This window comes from Sinohyriopsis cumingii, chromosome 9, assembly GCF_028554795.1.
Source record: "Sinohyriopsis cumingii isolate HCF-2022 chromosome 9, ASM2855479v2, whole genome shotgun sequence".
Lineage (NCBI taxonomy): Eukaryota > Metazoa > Mollusca > Bivalvia > Unionida > Unionidae > Sinohyriopsis > Sinohyriopsis cumingii.
Genome location: NC_142969.1, coordinates 114016532 through 114033436, shown reverse-complemented (window position 1 = coordinate 114033436; position 16905 = coordinate 114016532). Strand labels below are relative to the sequence as shown.

The window sequence follows — 16905 nt, the reverse complement described above, 5'->3', positions numbered from 1 at the left end:
TAGCAATTTCTAGCAATTTTGGCTGTAATATATGATTAGTCTTATATGCGGGGTGTTTCTGGATCAAACTCCATTTTGTTTGACTACGGCGACGATTCAATAACATGTTCTTGATGAGTAAACAGTTATGAAGCAAAATGTTTGTTGTCTCAACAAAGCTGTTTTCGTAGTTCTTTGGACTAACTTGAATGGGCCATGGATGGGGTAGGAAATATGTTGTCATCCAATACAAAATAGTCTTTTGGGCCAGAAACCTCCTTATTTAAGGCTACTCAAATAGGATTATTGTCTATGAAACAGGACAAATTGCTTTAGCTTCCCAGACATTATCGTCTTTTTGAACCGAACGCATCTTTAATAAACAAAAATTAGAGCATATTTTAATTCTGCATTTGGTTTGAAAAGAAATTTTGGATGAATGTGTTTTGGGATTGATTGGAAAGTCTCTGGTTTTGATATGAAATTAAAGAATTAGAGCTTTTGAACCAGAAGAATTAGGAAAATTTTAGCTTCAGAACAAAATGTTGAAAATGCAAACTCATAGTGAGGCAAGGAGACACATTTGCATGACATACAAAGACATATATAAAAAAGGGAGAGGGAAATGCAAATGCCGATGCAGAGATAATAAAGAGAAAGAGACTATTAATTAGAAGAACGAGAACTGGCAGGCAGACCACACTTCCTTCCCCCTCCTTTTACTGGATTTAATGTTATCAGAAATATCACATTAGTACAACCTGTTTAAGAGAAAGAAGTAGATAAATACTTTCCTTGAGAAAATTGCTGATAAGGAAAACAATTAAGAGAGCTTCAGGATTTTTTTTCATTATGGCAGAGCTCATGATTTCTACATTTCACTGCAGGTAAAACAGGGTGGAGATTATGATGTGCTTCAGGAATATATCTTGATGGTTTTGGAGTTGGTACCTGAGGCATATCGTTATAGGTTTATGAAAAGAAACTGGATATATATATATATATATATATATATATATATATATATATATATATATATATATATATATATATATATATATATATCGATTTCCAATGGGGAAAAGAACTGCTATTTGACGGGGTGGTGGTTGTTTATCCCCGAAGGTTAATAAAGATATGTCATATTGTTTAAGAGTTCTAAATTTCCATCCACAGTAATAACAATACCTATTTTGATGCGAAAAAGGTGGAAACTTGGAAGATGTTGTCCGCACGTAGGATTATTATTCATTGACTCGTAATGTTCATTTGTCAATAGGTCTTCCTCTCCACATTTTTGTTTGGTAAAACAAAATCATCATAGTCTCGAACGAGAACTTCCAAATCTCAGTCTGGCAGAACGGTTAAAAATAAAACGTTTGATAAGCTATTCCAAATGCTCTTATCTCAAAGAGGTCAAGGTCACCGTCTTGAATGCAATACATTGGTCGAATCAGATACACCAGTCTAATTTTAGTTTGGAGTATTATGAACCATTCATTGAAATAGATTCTATTTTTACTTATTGGTGATTTTGCCAAGCCTACCCGTATTGTAATATTAAAGGAGTACATGAGCTTCTCAGAGTCTTTTGCAGAGTATTCTCCCTTTGTCTGTGATGCATTCTTATGTAATAAAACAGTCGTGACAGTCTGAAGTAGCTATATGAGCCAGCTGGGGAAAAAAGGGACATGTCATTGACAAGTACCCTGAACTTTTATAGAGACAATAGGAAACTTAATATGGGTGACGTCATGGGTTGATAGGGACAAAATGATTTATAGGGAAAGGAGGATTGTATAGGGACAAAAGGGTTTATTGGGACAGGAGGATTGTATAGGGACAAAAGGGTTTATTGGGACAGGAGGATTGTATAGGGACAAAAGGGTTTATTGGGACATGCAAACAAATACTTATATAACGCTAAGACATTTGTTTGGCAACAGTCAAAGGGTAATGTTTTTTCGCGGCATAGGAGTGGCCCTGAAAAGGGTTGTTGTGGTTTGTTAACTAAAGGCAGTTAAGATATCGAGCATCTCGTTCATCTTCTCTTCCTCAAACTTCGTCTGACGGCGGGGTTGTACACCAAAACTCTTCAGACAGCCTTGCCTTTTCACATAAATCATTCTCCTCCAAATAATGTATCTGTTATCTTCGTGACAGCCCATGATGATGTCACATACATGGGGTAGTCTTTGCTGAACAACATCCTCGAAATTAGGGTAAATCACTTAACGTTTGTCATTATCTTTTCACAAGAACAAGTGACGACAAAGAGAAGACACGTGTCTTTATAGTCTTCAATCAGAAGAGAGCTACACGTCACGTGAAATGCAATATATAGGTGCGTTAGCATCCGTGCTCAGTGAATCGTTTGAGCATGGCAGAATCTGAGACGCTGATGCACTGGGGTGCACCTGTGGTGGAAACGAGGAGCGATGGTATGGAAGCTACCAAAAACAACCAGTTATTCTTCCAGAAGAGAATAATTTCAATTGGGGTTTAGCCGATCTTTTCATCTTCTCATTAATTTGTACTAGTAGCGGGACCAGTATTAACATTTTCGAGAGACGGAAAAACACTTCTCCAGAAAATTTAGAACCATGGCATACACTTACAAGGTGTCATTACACGAGTAGGAGCAGAAGGACTTAACTTACCTGGAAAATGCTTGATGGTCTCCGCACTGTCACTATCTTCTTTTAGTGGGACAAAATTGATATCTTCAGTAATACTTTATAAGAGAACGTTTGTAGCTCGCCTCAGGAGATGAGAGGACGCATTTACGAAGAGTTCTTCGAGATACAATTGAAACAGCGTCAAGAACGATTGCATCTTTTAAATATCGATGCTTTAACCAGTGGTACTTGAATGCTATAAGAGGACTGATTCTTTTAATGGAGTTCATATGGTTAGACACTGAGCTCGAGATTCAGAAGACTTTTGATACTACGACTTTTACTTACAATGTGACAAGACATAAAGGATTACAACAAACGTTTACAAGATCTAGAAAGTCAAGGTAAATCCATCGTCTTTGTGGATGGCATTCCTCGCGAAGATGATGGGATCAAAACTGACACGAATAAACACACCAGGTCATCATCGATGACATGTTGGAAGACGAAGACAAAATTAAACTTTGGTTTGGAGGCAAAGAGCATCATTGTAATGCCAGTGTCATTTCTATTTACCAATATTTGTTTCAAGTAAGTAAAGCCCACTGTATCATCAGTCTCAATGCTCATTATGTGGTTTTGTTTAAAGGTCGCAGTGATAAATCTGAATTTTATGCTAACCAAACAGTTTGGAACTTCTTGGCTGACGTATGCTTAAAACGATGACATTCAAACACCGCATGCGTATTTACTCGATGATTTAAAAACCCAACACAACGAATTATCTGCGATTTCATAATCATCTGTTTCACGACCAGTGCCAAGACGGAGGGCCAGTCGTTTACACGTCCACGTCGGCTTAAAAAATATATAAACCTCCGACACTTCTTGACTGTCTCACAATTGTCAAGATAACTTGCGTTCAATCTCATCTTCCAGCCAAATTTATTTGTGCCCTGTATAAAAAATAAAAATCCACAAGTGCGCTCCCTTGTTATAACTCTCTTGGAGGTGTAAAAACATTTGTTACCTCCTTAAATTGGGATCCTGATGCTCAAGCAGCTACAATAAAGAAAACATCTTCTCCCAAAAGACATCCCAAAAAGAGTGGCAGGACCAGGTCACATCCCGAGAATAAGTGTTGTAACAAAGCGGTCGTAACCCCCTTTGATGGCGAACATACATAGGCACCAATTTTCTGAACCACGCTTCCAAAAGTACCTGAATAATAGATACATCAAGTTTTTCACCACCGAGAATCCCGAAACCTAAGCCAGCACGTTGGAACGTTTTCAACGCATTTAAAAGGACGCATGTGGAAATATTTTACGCATCAACACACCTTCAAGTACATCGATGTCTTACCGCGCCTGGTCAAAGCTTACTATCAATCTTACCATCAGAGCATTGGATGTGCCTTCAAAGGAGTGAGCACCGACAACGAAGTGATCGTGTTTGAGCGACTGTTTGGAACGTTCCCTACTGCTCCCAAGAAACGGGGTCTGTTAACGACGGGAGATTGGGCGCGCATTGGAAAAACTAATCGCACCATCGACAAAGGTTATTTACCGAACAGGACAACCGAATTGTTTCGTGTTACTGAACGAAGTGCGTAGACGTCATCCTCCCGTCTACAAATTGGAAGACATGAACGAGGTAGTGTTAAAAGGGTCTTTCTACTAATCCTAGTTGCAACGAGTGAAAACCAAAAGCGACAACCTGTAAGACATGGAATACATTCTCGATCAAAGAACCTGTAAGGTAGACAAATGCTGAGTCGAAGAAGTGAAAGTGCGTTGTAAAGGAGACAGACTTTAATTCTTGGATCGACGCTACGTCAGCATCGACGATAAAAAGAAGCAACCAAACATTTCCTACCCTTATGTGTGATAGTATGCTTGTGTGAAAGCTTGTGTGTAGAAACGGTTCTATCCTTTTATTTGGATTGTAGGTGTTTTTTGTAATAGTAGTCAAATTGGGGGTGAGTGACTGTGGGGTGCTTTTGGATAGTAATGAAAGAGCGGGAGATGTATTGTATAAGTGATGTGTTTGGATAGTAATCAACAATTGTCTCGCGTGTGTTTGTATAGTATATCTGATTTGATGGATTGTAAAGGTGTGTGTTTGGAATGTAGATTTATTTAAAAGTTTAACAGTACAATTCCCGTTTGACCCCATACACATATTTGATCATATTAACACTTATAATACTATCCCATGTTATACCTATGGACCATTTTAACATAGGACTTTCTGTGTGAATATTTTTTGGCCATCAGAAAGACACTGGAAAATGTAATTACTTCCTTGCAGGAAAACAATATGCTATTATAAGGTAAACGTTGTACATATTCCAGCTTGGCAGGATCACATTATCAGATGTGTGTTGTACTTAACCCAGCTTGGCAATGTCACATTACCAGGTAAACGTTGTACCTACTCCAGCTTGTCAATATCCCATTATCAGGTAAACGTTGTAATACTCCAGACTGGCAATATCAAATTACCAGGTAAACGCTGCACATAATCCGTGTTGGCAATATCTCATTACCAGGTAAACGCAGTGCATGCTTCAGCTTGGCAATATCACACTATCAGATAAACATACTATATACTCCAGCTTTGCAATCTCATATTATCAAGTAAACATTGTACATACTCCAGCTTGGCAGTATCACATTACCAGGTATAGGTTGTAATACTCCAGATTGGCAGTATCACATTACCAGGTATAGGTTGTGATACTCCAGCTTGGCAGTATCACATTACCAGGTATAGGTTGTAATACTCCAGCTTGGCATTATCAAATTACCTGGTATAGGTTGTGATACTCCAGCTTGGCATTATCAAATTACCTGGTATAGGTTGTGATACTCCAGCTTGGCATTATCAAATTACCTGGTATAGGTTGTGATACTCCAGCTTGGCATTATCACATTACCAGGTATAGGTTGTGATACTCCAGCTTGGCATTATCAAATTACCAGGTATAGGTTGTAATACTCCAGTTTGGCATTATCAAATTACCAGGTATAGGTTGTGATACTCCAGCTTGGCAGTATCAAATTACCAGGTATAGGTTGTAATACTCCAGCATGGCATTATCAAATTAGCAGGTATAGGTTGTGATACTCCAGCTTGGCAGTATCAAATTACCAGGTATAGGTTGTAATACTCCAGCTTGGCATTGTCACATTACCGGGTATAGGTTGTAATACTCCAGCTTGGCAGTATCAAATTACCAGGTATAGGTTGTGATACTCCAGCTTGGCATTATCATATTACCAGGTATAGGTTGTGATACTCCAGCTTGGCATTATCATATTACCAGGTATAGGTTGTGATACTCCAGCTTGGCAGTATCAAATTACCAGGTATAGGTTGTGATACTCCAGCTTGGCAGTATCACATTACCAGGTATAGGTTGTAATACTCCAGCTTGGCAGTATCAAATTACCAGGTATAGGTTGTGATACTCCAGCTTGGCAGTATCAAATTAGCAGGTATAGGTTGTGATACTCCAGCTTGGCAGTATCACATTACCAGGTATAGGCTGTAATACTCCAGATTGGCAGTATCACATTACCAGGTATAGGTTGTGATACTCCAGCTTGGCAGTATCACATTACCAGGTATAGGTTGTAATACTCCAGCTTGGCAGTATCACATTACCGGGTATAGGTTGTAATACTCCAGCTTGGCAGTATCTAATTACCAGGTATAGGTTGTAATATTCCAGCTTGGCAGTATCAAATTACCTGGTATAGGTTGTGATACTCCAGCTTGGCAGTATCAAATTAGCAGGTATAGGTTGTGATACTCCAGCTTGGCAGTATCACATTACCAGGTATAGGCTGTAATACTCCAGATTGGCAGTATCACATTACCAGGTATAGGTTGTGATACTCCAGCTTGGCAGTATCACATTACCAGGTATAGGTTGTAATACTCCAGCTTGGCAGTATCACATTACCGGGTATAGGTTGTAATACTCCAGCTTGGCAGTATCTAATTACCAGGTATAGGTTGTAATATTCCAGCTTGGCAGTATCAAATTACCTGGTATAGGTTGTGATACTCCAGCTTGGCAGTCTCAAATCACCAGGTATAGGTTGTGATACTCCAGCTTGGCAGTATTACATTACCAGGTATAGGTTGTAATACTCCAGCTTGGCAGTGTCACATTACCAGGTATAGGATGTAATACTCCAGCTTGGCAGTATCTAATTACCAGGTAAAGTTTGTACATACTTCAGCTTTAAACCTGACTTGAAATTTCAACATTATCTTCTCTTCCATGTGGAAAAGAAATACATAGTCTCTTTTGCGAGATTTGGTACTCGTTCTCATTAACTTGTACTTGAATAATGTAGATATAAATCACCCATTATAAATAGACGAAATACATGGTCACTTTTGCAAGTCTACGTACGAGTTCGCCTTGTCCTGCGATTGAACAAGGTTGATATAAATCACTCATTATATATTGTAATTTATATAATAAAGTACGGTCACAATTATTACACAAATTTTTGAACTTATTATAGCAGATATATATGATACTCCGAAAAATCAATCTCTCACTCGTGATGATATTAATATTCGGTTTAGAGGATGATATCACCTATTCATTAAAAGCTGCAAAAATCTGCAGCAACATTTAGCTGCATGCATCTGTGTACATTTATACACTTAACGGTATTTTTCTCGGCTGTTGAGTTACCGTCGGCTGACAGGTTGTTTTGGTGACATGTACATTATATTTCTGGAGCATATCTTATGTTTGGTAGCTTGTAACTCCACGTGGAATAGCACAACCATCTGTCCTGTGGCAATTTTAATTTTGCGCTAGATATGGCTGTTAACAATTACCGGTATATATCTAAAGTGTACGCAGGCTTGTTCCAGAAAGATTTACATACAGCAAAAATTGAACATTTTAATGAACAGGTGACATCATACCCACATATGATCCATCAGTATCAACACAGATTTGGGGATTGACTATTCGGACTAATATAGGATATCATTTACAATCGCAAGTAGATACGTAATGGCAACGCGAGACTACTAATAACGAGTGAACAGTGGATACATTTCGTCGAGTCGTTTCGCCTACGAGATGAAACATATCTGTTATTCGTTTGTTGCTGGCACATTTTCTTTTTTATTTCGTGCTCAAACTTATCGGATAGCAAGATGTACTGTATACCAGATTGAAGTAGCAGATATTTTGTTTTACTGATCTCGTGCGACGTCCGCGCTAACCGTTTATATTCTGCTGTGTTTTGTTATTATTCGCAGAGAAAATATAAACAGTTACATAATTCTTAGTTGCTATTCAATAGCACATTAAAAAAAACCATTCGGGCGTTGTTTGATTTGAACACTTGCCGTCGTTAACGGAAGGCGGCCATTTTATCACTTGACCATGCAATCGTCTAACAATAATTTCTGATTTCACGGCTATCTCGTAATCAACGCGGCAGTAACAGTATTTATTGTACAATGTTTCATGAAAGTTGCTGATTCACAGATTGCAGACAATTACAAAAGCTTCGCGATAATCAGCATCTACCCTGAAAATAAGATGATCAAACACTGTGCTGTGCAAGGAGAGATAACATTATGTATTTGATAAGCAACTACTTAAATTTGCATAAGCCAACTTATTAAAAATCGGTACAATTTGAAGAGTTCGTAAATGTTACCAGCTCAATGCATTTTGACTCAGAATATGAAGTAGATGTTTTTGAATCAGCCATTGAAATGAAACATTCTGACATCGATCTGAAATCGACCACAGAAATAAGACATGTTGACATCGATCTGAAATCGACCACAGAAATAAAACATGTTGACATCGATCTGAAATCGACCACAGAAATAAGACATGTTGACATCGATCTGAAATCGACCACAGAAATAAGACATGTTGACATCAATCTGAAATCGACCACAGAAATAAGACATGTTGACATCGATCTGAAATCGACCACAGAAATAAGACATGTTGACATCGATCTGAAATCGACCACAGAAATAAGACATGTTGACATCGATCTGAAACCGACCACAGAAATAAGACATGTTGACATCGATCTGAAATCGACCACAGAAATAAGACATGTTGACATCGATCTGAAATCGACCACAGAAATAAGACATGTTGACATCGATCTGAAATCGACCACAGAAATAAGACATGTTGACATCGATCTGAAATCGACCACAGAAATAAGACATGTTGACATCGATCTGAAATCGACCACACAAATAAAACATGTTGACATCGATCTGAAATCGACCACTGGAATGACAAATCATGACATCGATCTTAAATCATTCATACGTCTGCAATATATTAACAAATATGGCAAAGTTTTTTAAAGAAAGCGGTAGCTGTAGATGGACGTTCTTTTGGCTTGTCGATCACGAAATGGATATTTAATGAAGCATAGGGTACTGTTGCAAGCCAGGGGTATTTGTTTGACCGAGTGGCGTCAAACACTGATGCGATTCACGCTTGAAGTCATAAGTTTACCCTAAATTTCCAAAGACTTCTATACAACTTCAGTTGAAAATTAGAAAGCCCAACGTGTCCATTCTATACATAAATTTTACTCTAGTCAATGCAAGACCACAGATCTCACAACTTGCCCATTGTTTATCAACCGCACATCTGCATGGTTTCTCTTCATCAACTTTCCGTACCGTCAGCAGCTCACGCCGTAGAAGCTATACAACTGTCTCCTAACACAGGGAACTATTTTAACTATGCCACCTTAGGCCAGTCAATCTATGGTTTGCAAGTACAACTGCATCATATTTGTCACTATGGCGATATAAACGGTATCTGCGAGTCCCTTCTTATTGATTCCATCGTGTAATTTACCGCTTTCCTACAGGAAATACTGACACTGTAGTCACATAACCAATATACACTACTAGATTTTAATAGGGACTATTAAACGACAGGACACTCATTCGGTAATAACCAAAATCTAAAAATTCCTTAAAACAGGGCGCTATAACCAAATGCGCATACTCCAGATTTATTACTGTACTCTTGAAATAACTTCATACCGTTTTGAAAGATTATCGTACACAAGCAGAAGCGAGGTCTGCCAGAGTCAGATCACCAAAGGTCAGACTACAACTTAAATTCCATATCCTCGGATGATATAGCCAAATATGTGCTAAAAATTGCAGTTGAAAATCCTCTCCCCCAAAAACACCAACACCCCACAACAATAAAAACGAAACATAACAAAAGAAAACGAAAAACAAAAGAAACAAATCAGATAAATTTGAAATCAATTACAACGTAACATCTACGTGATGGTCTTTGGGATATCAAATAAAAATAAAGGCAATGTATAAGCTTATGTTGATACAAACAAAATGGCATTTAAACTTGACTCAAAGTTGACCCAAAGAAGTTAGACCAGTGAGCCCCACCAGTACCATATAATATATGCATTTTTCCTGGTAAAAACGAGTTGAAATGGAAAATTTCTAGACATTGATTAAACCTTCCATCAGCAAATATTACAGCAAAAGTAACAATGTTGATCAGAAAAACGTTTTTACACCATGAAATGAAAATAAAAAACCCCAGTGCATCTTAAATAGTTGATATACAGATTTGAAGCTCTAGAGTTCGCACATATCCAGTAGTAATATAAATTATTTAATAGAAATAGAAAATAATAGAAACTGAGTTTCTTCAAAGAAATGTGGGTATTATATTACCATTATTTGTTAAATACTACAAAGTCACATGGGAAATCTGATAAACGAAATGGAAACTCGAATATCATTGATGCAGGGATTGTGTACAACCTATGACCATATTGCAGTGCAGTGAATAAAATGAAGTTTTTGAATTTATTTAGCTAAATTATATATATTTCTTATTTGGATTAGATAACATCTTCGTTAGCCAAGGTTCCAATGTGATAACTCCAGCTACATCTTGACGAATGATAAGATAGTTTCGTGCTTCGGGTCAATGAATTTAATTCGCTGCGGCGGCAAGCCACCGCTTTCCAATCAGAATCAAGTTGTTTACATTTTAACACTTTTCCTACAAGCTTGAGTCAAGGAAAACACGCAGCTGGAATGCAATCATATATAAATAAATAATCATTTCCCTTAAATACACATGTAATGGCTTCTCTCTGGTATATAGTCACACTTTCGATGTTAAACTTACAAAGTATCCTTTTGAAGTCAATTGCCTCCACCATTTTTGGTCCTCGTACACTGCACCGCTGTTAAACGCTATTGGTTAGCCGGCATGGCTCATGGTCGTTCCGTACCCAAGTCGTTTCGTACCCAAGTCGATTCGTACCCAAATGTGTCGTTTCGTACCCAAAACAATGGTGCTGGTCGTTTCGTACCCAAATGAGTCGTTTCGTACCCAAGGTGCTGGTCGTTTCGTACCCAGTGATATAGTCGTTTCAAATGTAACCACACATATCATAAAAAGATATTTCATACGTATTTTCTATGTTGCTTTTTTCCTTTGTGATAGATATACATATAAATAATAATAGTAATAATAATAATAATATGACTTTTTATACTTTAACGGGAATCATAATTGAAATGTTATCAAATGCTAAAATCCACTGATATCTAGTAAGTTTAAGCTTTCAAGCTTAATTCAATTTCACACGTGTTTGATTATTTGTTTTGTTTTTGTTTTATTTTGAAATAATTTTAATAGGTCTATCATTTTCAGCAGTATTTAGATTCAGAGAATTTTTACTAAATTCCCTGTCAATAATTCTTTAACAATAATACTATATTTACCTCACTTGTTTACTGGGGATTAACTTTATCTTCGGAATTTAAAATTGGTTTACTCAGGCACTTATGCTTTAGTATAAAGAGCATATGACAAACTTGGAGTTATATACAATGAATTCAATTTATCATTAAGCCAAAAAGAATCAATTATCAAATTCATTCATTTGTTCTCATGGACGCATACATTGTTACTAATTGTCCCTGCTCTTACTCTCCTTTGTCGGTTACATTACAATTGACATATGTTCCACTCCTAATTGTTTTGTTGTCAGGTATTGTACAATGTACGTTTGATTTCTATCTCAGTATATTTTAATGTTTTTCTATCTATTCATATAAGTAAATGAAGTCAACTTTTATAATGCGATACAGATATAAATAGTTGAGATGGTTTACAAAAAAGTATTATAAGAAATAGTCAGACATCAACACACACAGGCAAATACAAGCAAGAAATGGACAACTGTGTAGTTTGTTTCCAAAGAGTACGACCACGACAACATGCTTTACAATGTAACGCTTGCCAAAAGTGGCAGCATCGTAAATGTGAGACAGGTATGTATATTATTATTATTAATAGTGTGTATGTGTGTGTGTGTGTGTGTGTGTGATTTGGACACTTTAACGTAGCTTTCACAATTTTGCATTCCTATCGCTACGATGTCTGCAGTGTGGCAGTTTATAGTGATGTAGAGCACTGGGGCATAATGCCGCAGATATGTAGCATCATGTCCCACCCAGTCACATTATCCTGACACCAGGCCTACCAGTCGCAACACAAACCTGATAACTAACCTGTTAATGCTGAGCGCCTAGCGAGGTATCTCTTAGTACCATTTTTATAAGTCTTTGGTAAGACTCGGATGGAGTTCAAACCAACGAACTCCCGTATCCGAGGCAAACACTCTAACCACTAGGACACCGGAGCGGTAATGTTAATAGTAGTAGTAGTAACAGTGGTAAAAATACTGCTGGTGGTTGTTAAAATAATATTAATCTTATTGCTGTAGTTACTATTATGTTGATGTTGTTTCTTTTCTTCAAAGGAATATCACAGACACTGTATCGGCAGTTATGTCGTGGTGATGAGACGCTGAGTCGGTGGCGTTGTAAGGACTGTTCCCGACTTCCTCCACCACTAATCATGACAGATGACAGTCTCAACAATATTTCGAACATTTTGCCAATAGAAGAGAGTACACATCTGGCTGCTGCTGAAAGACATGATGTTCACGACCCTACATATGGTGATCTTATAGACGAGGCAATGAATACTGACGTCATTAACAGTGTCAATGATTCTGACATGCCGATCGACAACTCTTCAGTCCAGTAAGATATATATCCTTCTATTTCATCTTAATTTAATCGATCTAAACGTAAGAAACAAATACGTAATAAATGTGCAGCATTTTCACATTAGGTAACCACTGAAATGTTCTTTTTTTCCAGATTGCCACCAGATGTTAGTTCTCATACCTGGACAGCGTCCCAAAATACAGAAGTGACATGCACCTTTAACATAGACGCCTCCTTCAAAGTCACGGAAAATCAAGAAGAAGATTGGGTTTATTATTTTATAATCTTTGAGAATTTTATTATGTTGTAATGTAAATTTCCGTTCAATACAATACAATTAAAATGGTATGTAGTTGAGAAATTAATAAGATTACATATTATGATTAGCTAACTAGTGTTCTGGAGAAAATCATAATATATAAGACACTGAATAGCACAGTATCCAAAAAGTACCACATGCTCCATTGAAATATTCTTTATTCGCGAAATCGAATTTTAATCTTTTTATACAGGTCCATACAGGAACCGACGTTACAGCTCAGACTAAACCATGTACGTCAACCAGACTTTCAGATCGCTCTTACTGGCTCCAAAATGTCGCGTCCAGAACTTGTGGAGGCTGATGGATATTCATACTCTGTCAAGGTTAGTAGTAATATTGGTAATTGCCATAATGTCATCATCGTTATTGGTCATATTTGTATAGGTGTTGGCGGTGGTAGCATTGATATTCGCACATTTGAATGTTTAAAAATCTTTCTTCTAGCGTAAAAGGGCAGGCGTAACATACTGGTGGTGCTCTGTCCGCTCTAAAAAGGTGTGATGCCCAGCCACCATAATACAACGTGGTGATTGTTGCTTTCATTATGTGTCTCTTTTTCAGGTGATGGCGTTACCATTTTTGCCTGCAGAACATATAGCCCCTGCCTTTGCCCGTCTTAAGGATCAGACCAAGATGATTCCCTTGTTATATAGTTGGGTTGACTATGTAGAGTCAACCTGGATTACGAACATCACATTCCCGGTCGACTCATGGTCTGTGTTCCGAAAATCTGTACGAACCAACAACGACGTAGAGGGTTGGCATCGTAGGATCAATGCGAAAGCCGGCAAAGCCAATCTTCCATTCTATGTGCTAGTCAGTCTTTTATATGACGAAGCCACTTCAGTTGTAACACAGATTCAACTGGTATCGGAAAGAAAGCTAAGAAGATACCAGAAAAAAATATCAACAAATGCAGGCGAGAATATTCTCGGTGTGGGAAGAGTATCAGAACGGCGTCATCTCCTCCTCAAAATTACTGAAACGTTGCAGCAGTATATACGGCCCGACAACTGAATGTATGCATGTAATAAAACTCTAGAATGTACATTTCGGAATAATGCTGTTAGTCTTTTGTTATTTAAGAAACCCTTTCGAGCTATTATTTCGTCTTACTGAGACATCTCCTTCAGTCATTCTTTGGATGGTAATTTTTACTGTTCTAATCTGGGAAAAATATATGCCGTATTACATCGGGTGCTGTATTGAATACGTTTCAATACTTGCTCAATCAAAGCATGCATGCATATCTTCGATTATTTAAATAATTAAATGTTTTAAAACAACAAAGTAAATATATGTAAAATGCAGTGCCAAATTAAATCTCTCTCTTATTTATTTATGTGGAGGATAACAAAGTGAGCAAAAATGTGCACAAGTATGCCAATGCGATCGGCTGTCTCCCCTCCCCCCCCCCAAAAAAAAATGGCTTGGTTGCCGGTATAATATACCACGTTCAACACCTTTAAAAGCAGGCGACAAAAATTGAAATTAACACCAGTATTGGGTCTTGGAGAAGAGAAACTTACACAAACAACACTATTGTATCTGCATTCAGCCCCATTATCAAAAGATCGCAAAATGCATAGTTGTTTTGAGGGGATGACCATTTGTAATTTATCGGACGCGTTAGTCATTACTAAATAATACCAAGAAATATGACAAGTAATTGTTAATTGGAACTATACAAAAATAATGGACTTATTCAGTTATTTAAACCTGGCCAACGTTTTGTTTTCTTTCTTCTTACTGGCAATGTGAATATTTTTTTTAAATTCCGTTTTGTGCATAGATGCTATTATACAGTGAAAACAATACAATTACTGTAATTATCTGTGTTTGGTAAATTTTTTGCCCGGATATGCTTTGTTTAAGTCAGGAAAAGGGAGCTGTAAATATGAAAATACTTGTACACTTGTAAATTAATTGGTACGAAACGACAAGCACCTTGGGTACGAAACGACCAGCACCTTGGGTACGAAACGACCAATTTCCACTGGGTACGAAACGACTTGGGTACGGAACAACCAGGTACCAGCCGGCATTACATGCTAAGGGAGACAATTCACGAAACCTAATAGATGTCGCTAGTGTCTGAAATATATGAACGACCCACCAAGGTGTAGATAGGATTAACACATTGGAAACCCAGCTAGCGAAGATGATTAGACAACGGTTGCAGCATGTTAGGTTTGGATTCTTGGGTGTAACGGCTTTATTCGCTTATTATATGCTATATCATGCTGAGAAAAGTGAGAGGGAGCTAAGTGCCTTTCCCAATGACAGAATAAAGCATCTATTCTTGTCTGGCCTGTGAGATCACTGAACCCGCAATCCTTGGCACCTGGTTCCTACATGTAATGAAGACATTACGGATATAAACAAAAACCATTGACACATACAGTTTGCGTCCTATAAACGTAAACAAGTTTGTGAAATAAGATTGCATTTTATGGTAGTAAGTATTTACGGTGAGATAATTGCAATGCCAGTAGCTGATAAAGGAAAGTATCATTTCCATTGGTCAGAATGTCATCACGTGATCAAAATGAATTGAGTTTATGTATGTATGAACTGTAAGGACAGCTATGTTTCTAAGAATACCCACTTCTATAAATAGAGTCATGTGTACAGCATACGATAAACACTGTAAGTGAAGACAGACACGAATTAAGCGTTAAAGGATAAGAACATTCTAACAATTAAAAAAAAGTTGAATAAATTTGGCTTTTACTGATTGAAGGACTGGTACAATGGTGACCTTATTACGATCAAGCAGGACAATCCCAAGTGCTATAAATAGCTACGTAACAGAAAACCCCAAACTACGCTCAATTAAGATTCCTGTTTTTAAATGATGCAAACAAAACAACATAACGAATAATATAAATGTAAATTATATGAGTTTAACGTTGTTTTTTCTGAGTTTATCGGGCGTTATTTGCTGTGTGAGTGGGCAACTGACAGTTTATACCACGATAAACTAAAAAAAACAACGTTAAACTCTTAAGTATTTGAACTTTTAAGTCATCAAAATATAGACATCTGCTTCACATTCTCTGAAAAACCAATAATAGATTACTGTCTCATGTATTACATATTTTCTTACATTCCTGTAGAACCAATTATAGATTACTGTCTCATGTATTACATATTTTCTTACATTCCTGTAGAACCAATTATACATTACTGTCTCATGTATTACATATTTTCTTACACTCATGTAGAACCAATTATAGATTACTGTCTCGTGTATTACATATTTTCTTACATTCCTGTGGAACTATTATACATTACTGTTTCATGTATTACATATTTTCTTACATTTGTGTGAAACCATTATAGATTACTGTCTCATGTATTACATATTTTCTTACATTCCTGTGGAACTATTATACATTACTGTTTCATGTATTACATATTTTCTTACATTCCTGTGGAACTATTATAGATTACTGTCTCATGTATTACATATTTTCTTACATTCCTGTGGAACTATTATAGATTACTGTTTCATGTATTACATATTTTCTTACATTTGTGTGAAGCCATTATAGATTACAGTCTCGTGTATTACATATTTCCTTACATTTGTGTGGAACCATTATAGATTACTGTCTTATGTATTATATATTTCTTTACACTTGCGTGAAACTATTATAGATTACCGTTTCATGTATTACATATTTTCTTACATTTGGCATTCAGATAAAGATGAGTTAAACTGTAGAAAACATAAACACGACAAAATATCTTTGGTTGCATACATTTTTAAGGCACAATTAATTAAGAGTTGTTACAATTTTCCCTTCAAATTCTGAAACAGTTAGACTTTCATTGTTTTAAATAAAAACAAATCTAATCTGAGGT

General features: G+C 36.9%; 1 pseudogene; it reads left to right on the top strand.

Annotated features, from left to right (window-relative positions):
• Positions 1-12472: 12472 nt before the first annotated feature.
• Positions 12473-14077, top strand: LOC149792498 (uncharacterized; annotated as a pseudogene).
• The last annotated feature ends 2828 nt before the right edge of the window (positions 14078-16905 follow it).